Raw genomic sequence first — 9,518 nt, 5'->3', positions numbered from 1 at the left:
ATGAGTTCCCCTTTGATAGGGACTCACTACACTCCTGCACAACAGTGGACTTGGAGAAGAGCTTTTATTATCCATTTATTTTTTGTGAGTTTTATTTTAACAAATGCACTCCGCTTTGAAGACTTTTAACAGACACTCACAGACATGGACAAGCTGAAAACCATTTTATACCTTTAATTTATGACGTTATCTGTAATGCATTTTAAACACTTTTTTTAAATGTTGTTTTACAGAGAACATTTATCTATTTATTGACATGTTGTATTTTAAAAGGTAACTTGGAATTGACATATTATGAATCATGTTTGAATTGAGTGTCAATAAAATTTTTCTCAAAAAAAAAAATCTGTTCTTATCAGTTTAATATCTGATATGTCCCCTATAAGGGGGCAACATATTAAATGGATTTTTAGCACCGGGAGCTGAGACGAGGGGCTTGCTCCGTCCACTCCACGCATCGACCCGGTATTGCAGTGCCTCCGGGGGCGGTGCACCCTTCTCCTGCCTTGTGTAAAACCAAAATACTGACCCAAACGCAGAGGTTCGTCGCTCTGCCGGACGCCGGCCCGAAAAAGGCGCCAGTCGAGGGGGGGCGGCCAGCTGAAGCCTCGAAGAAGGCAGCGAGATTTGCACTTTATGATTGGCAGACGACGAGGGGATATTTGGGACCGGCATGGCTGTTAAATGTGCCCTGCACTTCCCCTCCCTTTCTCCCACTCGTCATCGAGAGCCCGAGTATTTCGGATGCTCGGTAGCCTGTGTCCAAAAGCCAGGCCTTCATTTCTCCGATTGGATAGAGCCTCTCAGAAGGTGGGGAGGGGACACTGCGGCGCCTCCGTAGGCCCGGCACGGTTGGCCAACACGGTGGAGGAACCGCAGCGTAGAAAGGATACAAGAAACTAAAACACCTCAAATGAAGCAAGAAAACCTGCTACAACTGCTAAATCGGTGAATAAAACACACTTACCTTCTCGTCTTTGGTCTGGTCAAGGTGGCAGTCCGGCAGAGGACAGGTAGGCAGTCCTCGGGACCAATGAATTCCTTGTTGCAAAAGTTTTTCAGCTACGGCAAAGTTGAAATTTTATTCACAAGGAATGAGGTGAATCTCCTCCCAGAAAAGCTGGTGACACAAAACGAAGCCCCAAACCGGCAAAGGTTTTAACCAGAAAGAGGAGGCCATTGCAGTCTTGGCCAAAAGGCCGAGAAGCGATCGGCCACATTTCCCCTCCCTTTCTCTCACTCGTCATCGAGAGGCTACAAGAGCCCGAGTCGTTCGGTAGCCTCTGTCCAAAAGCCAGGCCTTCGTCTCTCCGCAGCCCGATTGGATAGAGCCTGCCATGACCTGGGGAGGGGTAGGGGAACGGGCGTGGCCTGGTACTTGGGACTCGAGAGGCAGAGTGAGGCTTACCGTGAGGGTAGTGGCCGGGACGACTAGGCTCGTCGGCGGCTCTGGAGGAGGGGCCCGTACTTACTCGGGTTTCTCTTCATAACGTACAAGTCTTTCGCCTTTTACTAAAGACTTCCGTGGAGAGGGACGCCAATGAGTTAAAACTATTTTTGGCAGGCTCTGCCGTGTGGCCGAGCCTCGTGCGTTTGTGAAAAGGAAATAAAACGCCGCCCCCGGCAAGGTTGAGCGGTGCGACGAGGCGCGCTCGGGAGGAGGTGCTGAGACTCAGCCGTTGTTATGCGCAGTTGAAACCACTGCGCCACGGCAGGGGGAGAACTGCTCCGGGAGGTGGGCGCTGGAAGCAACCAGCGGGGGTTATCGCTTCTCGGCCTTTTGGCTAAGATCAAGTGTAGTATCTGTTCTTATCAGTTTAATATCTGATATGTCCCCTATAAGGGGGCAACATATTAAATGGATTTTTAGCACCGGGAGCTGAGACGAGGGGCTTGCTCCGTCCACTCCACGCATCGACCCGGTATTGCAGTGCCTCCGGGGGCGGTGCACCCTTCTCCTGCCTTGTGTAAAACCAAAATACTGACCCAAACGCAGAGGTCGTCGCTCTGCCGGACGCCGGCCCGAAAAAGGCGCCAGTCGAGGGGGGGCGGCCAGCTGAAGCCTCGAAGAAGGCAGCGAGATTTGCACTTTATGATTGGCAGACGACGAGGGGATATTTGGGACCGGCATGGCTGTTAAATGTGCCCTGCACTTCCCCTCCCTTTCTCCCACTCGTCATCGAGAGCCCGAGTATTTCGGATGCTCGGTAGCCTGTGTCCAAAAGCCAGGCCTTCATTTCTCCGATTGGATAGAGCCTCTCAGAAGGTGGGGAGGGGACACTGCGGCGCCTCCGTAGGCCCGGCACGGTTGGCCAACACGGTGGAGGAACCGCAGCGTAGAAAGGATACAAGAAACTAAAACACCTCAAATGAAGCAAGAAAACCTGCTACAACTGCTAAATCGGTGAATAAAACACACTTACCTTCTCGTCTTTGGTCTGGTCAAGGTGGCAGTCCGGCAGAGGACAGGTAGGCAGTCCTCGGGACCAATGAATTCCTTGTTGCAAAAGTTTTTCAGCTACGGCAAAGTTGAAATTTTATTCACAAGGAATGAGGTGAATCTCCTCCCAGAAAAGCTGGTGACACAAAACGAAGCCCCAAACCGGCAAAGGTTTTAACCAGAAAGAGGAGGCCATTGCAGTCTTGGCCAAAAGGCCGAGAAGCGATCGGCCACATTTCCCCTCCCTTTCTCTCACTCGTCATCGAGAGGCTACAAGAGCCCGAGTCGTTCGGTAGCCTCTGTCCAAAAGCCAGGCCTTCGTCTCTCCGCAGCCCGATTGGATAGAGCCTGCCATGACCTGGGGAGGGGTAGGGGAACGGGCGTGGCCTGGTACTTGGGACTCGAGAGGCAGAGTGAGGCTTACCGTGAGGGTAGTGGCCGGGACGACTAGGCTCGTCGGCGGCTCTGGAGGAGGGGCCCGTACTTACTCGGGTTTCTCTTCATAACGTACAAGTCTTTCGCCTTTTACTAAAGACTTCCGTGGAGAGGGACGCCAATGAGTTAAAACTATTTTTGGCAGGCTCTGCCGTGTGGCCGAGCCTCGTGCGTTTGTGAAAAGGAAATAAAACGCCGCCCCCGGCAAGGTTGAGCGGTGCGACGAGGCGCGCTCGGGAGGAGGTGCTGAGACTCAGCCGTTGTTATGCGCAGTTGAAACCACTGCGCCACGGCAGGGGGAGAACTGCTCCGGGAGGTGGGCGCTGGAAGCAACCAGCGGGGGTTATCGCTTCTCGGCCTTTTGGCTAAGATCAAGTGTAGTATCTGTTCTTATCAGTTTAATATCTGATATGTCCCCTATAAGGGGGCAACATATTAAATGGATTTTTAGCACCGGGAGCTGAGACGAGGGGCTTGCTCCGTCCACTCCACGCATCGACCCGGTATTGCAGTGCCTCCGGGGGCGGTGCACCCTTCTCCTGCCTTGTGTAAAACCAAAATACTGACCCAAACGCAGAGGTCGTCGCTCTGCCGGACGCCGGCCCGAAAAAGGCGCCAGTCGAGGGGGGGCGGCCAGCTGAAGCCTCGAAGAAGGCAGCGAGATTTGCACTTTATGATTGGCAGACGACGAGGGGATATTTGGGACCGGCATGGCTGTTAAATGTGCCCTGCACTTCCCCTCCCTTTCTCCCACTCGTCATCGAGAGCCCGAGTATTTCGGATGCTCGGTAGCCTGTGTCCAAAAGCCAGGCCTTCATTTCTCCGATTGGATAGAGCCTCTCAGAAGGTGGGGAGGGGACACTGCGGCGCCTCCGTAGGCCCGGCACGGTTGGCCAACACGGTGGAGGAACCGCAGCGTAGAAAGGATACAAGAAACTAAAACACCTCAAATGAAGCAAGAAAACCTGCTACAACTGCTAAATCGGTGAATAAAACACACTTACCTTCTCGTCTTTGGTCTGGTCAAGGTGGCAGTCCGGCAGAGGACAGGTAGGCAGTCCTCGGGACCAATGAATTCCTTGTTGCAAAAGTTTTTCAGCTACGGCAAAGTTGAAATTTTATTCACAAGGAATGAGGTGAATCTCCTCCCAGAAAAGCTGGTGACACAAAACGAAGCCCCAAACCGGCAAAGGTTTTAACCAGAAAGAGGAGGCCATTGCAGTCTTGGCCAAAAGGCCGAGAAGCGATCGGCCACATTTCCCCTCCCTTTCTCTCACTCGTCATCGAGAGGCTACAAGAGCCCGAGTCGTTCGGTAGCCTCTGTCCAAAAGCCAGGCCTTCGTCTCTCCGCAGCCCGATTGGATAGAGCCTGCCATGACCTGGGGAGGGGTAGGGGAACGGGCGTGGCCTGGTACTTGGGACTCGAGAGGCAGAGTGAGGCTTACCGTGAGGGTAGTGGCCGGGACGACTAGGCTCGTCGGCGGCTCTGGAGGAGGGGCCCGTACTTACTCGGGTTTCTCTTCATAACGTACAAGTCTTTCGCCTTTTACTAAAGACTTCCGTGGAGAGGGACGCCAATGAGTTAAAACTATTTTTGGCAGGCTCTGCCGTGTGGCCGAGCCTCGTGCGTTTGTGAAAAGGAAATAAAACGCCGCCCCGGCAAGGTTGAGCGGTGCGACGAGGCGCGCTCGGGAGGAGGTGCTGAGACTCAGCCGTTGTTATGCGCAGTTGAAACCACTGCGCCACGGCAGGGGGAGAACTGCTCCGGGAGGTGGGCGCTGGAAGCAACCAGCGGGGGTTATCGCTTCTCGGCCTTTTGGCTAAGATTGAGTAAGAGGAGGATCTGTTGACAGTCTACAATGACATCGTCAGCTAACTCACAGCAGGTGCATGCCGTGCTGAAAAATACGCTTAGGTTTGTGTGGAACAGTACCGACGAGTTAATGGAGAGAAAGATTTTTGGACAAGCCATTCTGTTTGGAGCTCTGTGCCTCAAGATTGACGACCTTCTGTGTCTGCAGAAAAACGCCACGGACAAGTATTACGACGTCACGTTTTACACCGTTACCAAGATGGAGGAGGTGAAAGGATTAGCACTTCGATTGGCAGACGGATTGCTGAAAAACTTCAGGGTGCTCAGCCTGTGTCGTACTGGTGAGCGCATTGTGACTGTGCACATTTACAACCCTTGGGTGTCAGAGGAAGCAACCAGGTATTTTCTTGCCAGGTACGTGACTGTGTTAACAAGTATGGGAGACATTAAGGATGTGCTGGGGATATGGACCGGAAAACGGCAATTCCGGGTCATGCTGAAGGAAGACCCGAATGGTTATGATGGTTTTTGCCATCCCCCCGCTACCTTCACCATTGGCTCCCATAGAGGTTTCCTAGTCTATGGGGGTCAGCCGCTGTACTGCAGGCAATGTGCTTCATATGGACACCTGGCAAGGTCTTGCAGACAGGTGCGGTGCAGAAACTGTGATAGTTTGGGACACACCATGAGAAATTGTGATCAGCCAAAAAAATGTAGTTTATGTGGGCTGGAAGGACATTTATTTGGGCATTGCCCAGAAGTGGGGTCTTCGTATGCACGTGCTGCCAGACGGGAGTCGGTGGCCCAGGTGCGCAACACAGGGATGGACCCGCATGTGACGACCCACGCTCCACATCCTTAAGAGCAATTGAGGACGTAATTGCCGAGCTCACGGGAGGAGTGGTGGAGACAAAGGGGGCAGATGCACGGAGGTGGTGTCAGTCCAGGCAGAGAGCGAGGACGCCTGGGGGAAGCAGGGGGGGGAAGCTGAGAGTTTGGAGGAGGCTTCTTCTGTTATTGAGTGGGTCGCGGGGAAGAAAGGAGGAAAAAGTAAGAGAAAGAGGGCAAAGACGAGCTTGTTGCTTTCACCACCATCCTCTCCTCTGCTCGTTGAGGCGAACAGGTTTGGGGTACTTGTTTCTGAGGTTTGGGAAGAAATGCAGGAGGGAAAGGAGACTGGACAGGTGCATGAGATCACTGACAATGCGGCAAAGGAGGGGGGCAGCGCTGCGGCAGCTGTGGACGATTGCCTGGAGAGTGAGGAAGCTGGGGAGGCGTTAACCCAGAAAGGCATGACTGCATCGTCCAGTAGTAAGGTTCCAGCAGCGGTGTCCCAGGAGAGCCTCCCTGCATAGCTGTATTCTCCGGATGCTCCTCCTGCCCCGAGAAGCTGCCCCGTACTCTCAGAAGATAGCCCTTCCAGTTCAGAGTGCTCTTTCCCACTGAAGGAGCCAGATGAGGAGGACTTTCTGCCATGATTGGTGGAAAGAGCAACGTGAGTGAGCATACTGTTTTGGGCTCCTTTTTTTCTGTCACTTCCTCCATTTTCTTTTTTTGCATAGTCTGTCTTTATTCATATATTAACTATAAATGTGAGGGGGTTGAGAAATGCATCAAAGAGAGCAGTAGTTTTTTCTCATTTAAGTTCAGTGGATTTTTCTTTGTGCCTCTTGCAAGAGGTCCACCTAAAGACTGTGGAGGATGTGAAGGGGTTCACAAAAGAGTGGGTTAAAGGGGACTCTAGATGGAGCATTGGGGGTGTTCACTCATCTGGGGTGGGGACGTTAAGTGGGAATGTGGAAGTTAAAATAGTCGGGAGTTTTTCTGTGTACAGGGGAGGGTTTTGGTCACAGATGTTGACTGGAAGGGTAAGAGTTTAAGAGTGGTAAATAATATGCCCATGCTGCACCAAAGAACGAAATGAGCTTTCTTAAGTTAGACACCGTTTTCATGACCAATCGTCATGTAATCGTTGGAGGTGATTTCAACTCTCCTAGTGAGGGCAAAAACATGGGAGTTAACTTCCATAGTTTGGTAAAAAAGTACAGTTTAGTTGATAGTTTTAGGAGTTTTAACTCTGATGACCCTGGTTTCACATGGGGAAACAGTAGAGGGGCACGGAGTAGAATAGATTATATTTTTTGTCCGTTAGATTTTCAGGTGTTTGAGGCACAAGTGTCACCTGTTTTCTACTCAGATCACAACATGCTCTCTGTTGTATTAAACCTGAAGGTGACATGTTTTGGGAAAGGGTACTGGAAATTGAATAACAGTATTCTTGGAGCCCGGCAGTTTAGGGTAGGGTTCAGGAGTTTCTTCAAGGAGTGCATTAAAATGAAGATGTTTTATGGTAATGTATCTGGATGGTGGGAAAGCACAAAGGTCCGTATTAAACATTACATACAGGTGTACTCAAAAGAATCCAGAAAAGCGGAGTTTAAAGAATATTATCAATTGCAAAAATCAATAGAAAATTTAATGGCACAACAAAACACTGGTGAGCGCATAGATGAGGAATTATTGAAACGCTGGCAAAACGAGCAGAGGCTATTTTTTCATAAGAGGGCTGAGGCTTATAAATTCAGGAGTCTTGATGAAAAATGGGAAAAGGATGAGAAATGTTCATCCTATTTTTCAAGCAGTCTAAAGTACGGGCAAAGAGAAGGAGAATAGCCTCCCTTCTAAATGAACGAGGGGAGGAAATTGACGATCCGGAAGGGCTGGTAGAAATTGCTTCGGGTAATTATTCCAAGTTTTTTAGCGCAGAAATAGTAGATTATAGTAAGGGTTCACTGCTGTTGAATAATGTAGATAGCTCAATCCGACTATCTGAAACTAGAGTTGGATAAAGACATACAATTGGAAGAAATTTGAAGGCGCTTCAGTCTTTAAAGAAAGGGAAGGTGCCAGGAGTGGATGGACTTACAAAAGAATTTTACTTGGTTTTCTGGGAAGTATTGGGCCTCAGTTGTTAGATTGTTTACTTTCATTTGCACATCTGGGATAATGGGGAGCACAATGAGAGAGGGGGTGATTTCCCTGCTATATAAAAAAGGGGACGTTCGAGATAATCCAACTACAGACCCTTAACGATGTTGTGCACAGATTATAAGATTTTTAGTAAAATTCTAACAAACAGGTTGGTATCCGCCTTGGAGTTCATTATAGGACTGGATCAAACTTGTGCAGTACAAGGCAGACAGATACAATGGAATCTGCAAATGCACAGAGATGTACTAGCCTATTCCGAGGATAGAAATTTTCCCCTTATTGTGCTCAGTCTTGATCAGGAAAAAGCTTTTGATAGGGTCAATCACAAATTTTTATTTAGGATTTGGAAAGATTTGGGTTTGGTAAAAGATTTAGAAGTTGGCTGAAGATTTTATACACAGAGGTAGGAAGTAGAGTTAATGTCAATGGCAACATGGGAGTTTTGTTTAAGCAAACCAGGGGGTCAGGCAGGGGTGCCCTGCATCAGCCCCTTTGTATGTTGTGTTTATTGAAATTTTGGCATGTGCAATTAGAAAAAATGCTAAAATCAGGGGTCTACCGTTGCCAGGTGGGGAAACATTGGTTATATCTCAGTTTGCAGACGACACTGTATTGATTTAGAAAATGACTTTGTTTTTAAAGGAAGCTATTAATGTTATTGAAGTGTTCTCGAGTGCTTCAGGGTCTAGGATTAATAAAGGGAAGTCACTGATTAAATATCTGGAAGGTGGAAGGATAGGAATGACAAGCCATATGGGCTTGCCTGTGCGCGGGGCCGATGACATTATTGGGTATATCCTTTGGTAATAAGGATGATGTTGAAAGTAATTGGGAGGTAAGATTAGCTAAAGTGCTATCAAAGCTCAACATGTGGAAATTGAGAAAACTGTCATTCAGTGGCAAAGTCCTAGCTATAAAAGCCGATATATTGCCAGCCTTACTTCATGTGGCATGTGTTTTTCCCATGACGGCAATGATTTGCTTAAAGTTGCAAAGGATGTTGTTTAATTTCATGTGGGGAGGGTATGAATATATTAAAAGAGAAATAATGTACCAGCCATTGAGAGAGGAGGTAAAGACATGCCAAATGTCAGGTTGAAGTTGAACGTGATTTTTTTTCAAATATCTGTAAAATAACTATGTCACCTCCAAAACATAAATGTCACTCTTTAATGAAATTTTGGCTTGCTATGCATTTGAGGCCCTTAGGGGTAGCATGGGATAACAGGTCTCCCAAAGCTGAGGTTATGCCTTTGTACTATAAGGAATAATCAGTTGGGCAAAGAAGTACAAGGAGTGTTGGGATAGTCATTTAGTACTCAATCATAGAAAACTGTATGAGGAATTGATGGCCAGGTTCAACCCAAGAGAAACTGTTCATATTCCTTCTGAAGTATGGAAGAGAACACAGTTTAAGCAGTTGGACAATCAGTTGAAAGATTTAATTGGTTGGTGCTTCACAGGAGATTAGCAGTAAGAAACACCTTGTTTAATCACGGCCTAACAAGAAGTAAGTACTGTCCAAGAGAGGGATGTGGGAAAAGAAACGGTGGAACATGCATTATTGAGTGTTTTTTCGCAACAAATTGGGAGGGGTTGGGTAAAAAGTTTTTCTTGAGGGATATGACATGGGAAGGGGTTCTTTACATGGAATTTAATATGGAGAGGGAGAAACTGCATAAAGTAGTGCTTCTCGTATCTATAGTAAAGTACAAGTTGTGGGAGGTAAGATGTGATGGGCTAAATGGAGGAAGCAAGTGGTCAGTGTTGGGAACTATAAAGAGCATTGAAGACTCAATAGAGAGGCGATACCAATTAGAGATCAGAAAATGGGGTATG

The 9,518-nt window shown here is 48.5% G+C and overlaps 5 non-coding genes and 1 pseudogene across 5 annotated transcripts; all 6 read left to right on the top strand.

Moving 5' to 3' along the window:
* Positions 1-322: 322 nt before the first annotated feature.
* Positions 323-499, top strand: LOC119918972 (annotated as a pseudogene).
* A 969-nt stretch (positions 500-1,468) lies between these two features.
* On the top strand, positions 1,469-1,581 carry LOC119918963. The gene has a single exon (XR_005447519.1). It is a non-coding gene; the product is annotated as a U5 spliceosomal RNA (small nuclear RNA).
* Positions 1,582-1,764: 183 nt separating this feature from the next.
* LOC119918969 lies at positions 1,765-1,956 on the top strand. The gene has a single exon (XR_005447524.1). It is a non-coding gene; the product is annotated as a U2 spliceosomal RNA (small nuclear RNA).
* A 968-nt stretch (positions 1,957-2,924) lies between these two features.
* On the top strand, positions 2,925-3,037 carry LOC119918962. The gene has a single exon (XR_005447518.1). It is a non-coding gene; the product is annotated as a U5 spliceosomal RNA (small nuclear RNA).
* Positions 3,038-3,220: 183 nt separating this feature from the next.
* On the top strand, positions 3,221-3,412 carry LOC119918958. The gene has a single exon (XR_005447516.1). It is a non-coding gene; the product is annotated as a U2 spliceosomal RNA (small nuclear RNA).
* Positions 3,413-4,380: 968 nt separating this feature from the next.
* On the top strand, positions 4,381-4,493 carry LOC119918961. Its single transcript, XR_005447517.1, has one exon. It is a non-coding gene; the product is annotated as a U5 spliceosomal RNA (small nuclear RNA).
* Positions 4,494-9,518: the final 5,025 nt, after the last annotated feature.

This window comes from Micropterus salmoides, unplaced genomic scaffold (assembly GCF_014851395.1).
Source record: "Micropterus salmoides isolate LMB-PRFRI ecotype aquatic unplaced genomic scaffold, ASM1485139v1 Ms_hic_scaffold_2508, whole genome shotgun sequence".
NCBI lineage: Eukaryota > Metazoa > Chordata > Actinopteri > Centrarchiformes > Centrarchidae > Micropterus > Micropterus salmoides.
This window is presented reverse-complemented; position numbering and strand designations above follow the sequence as displayed.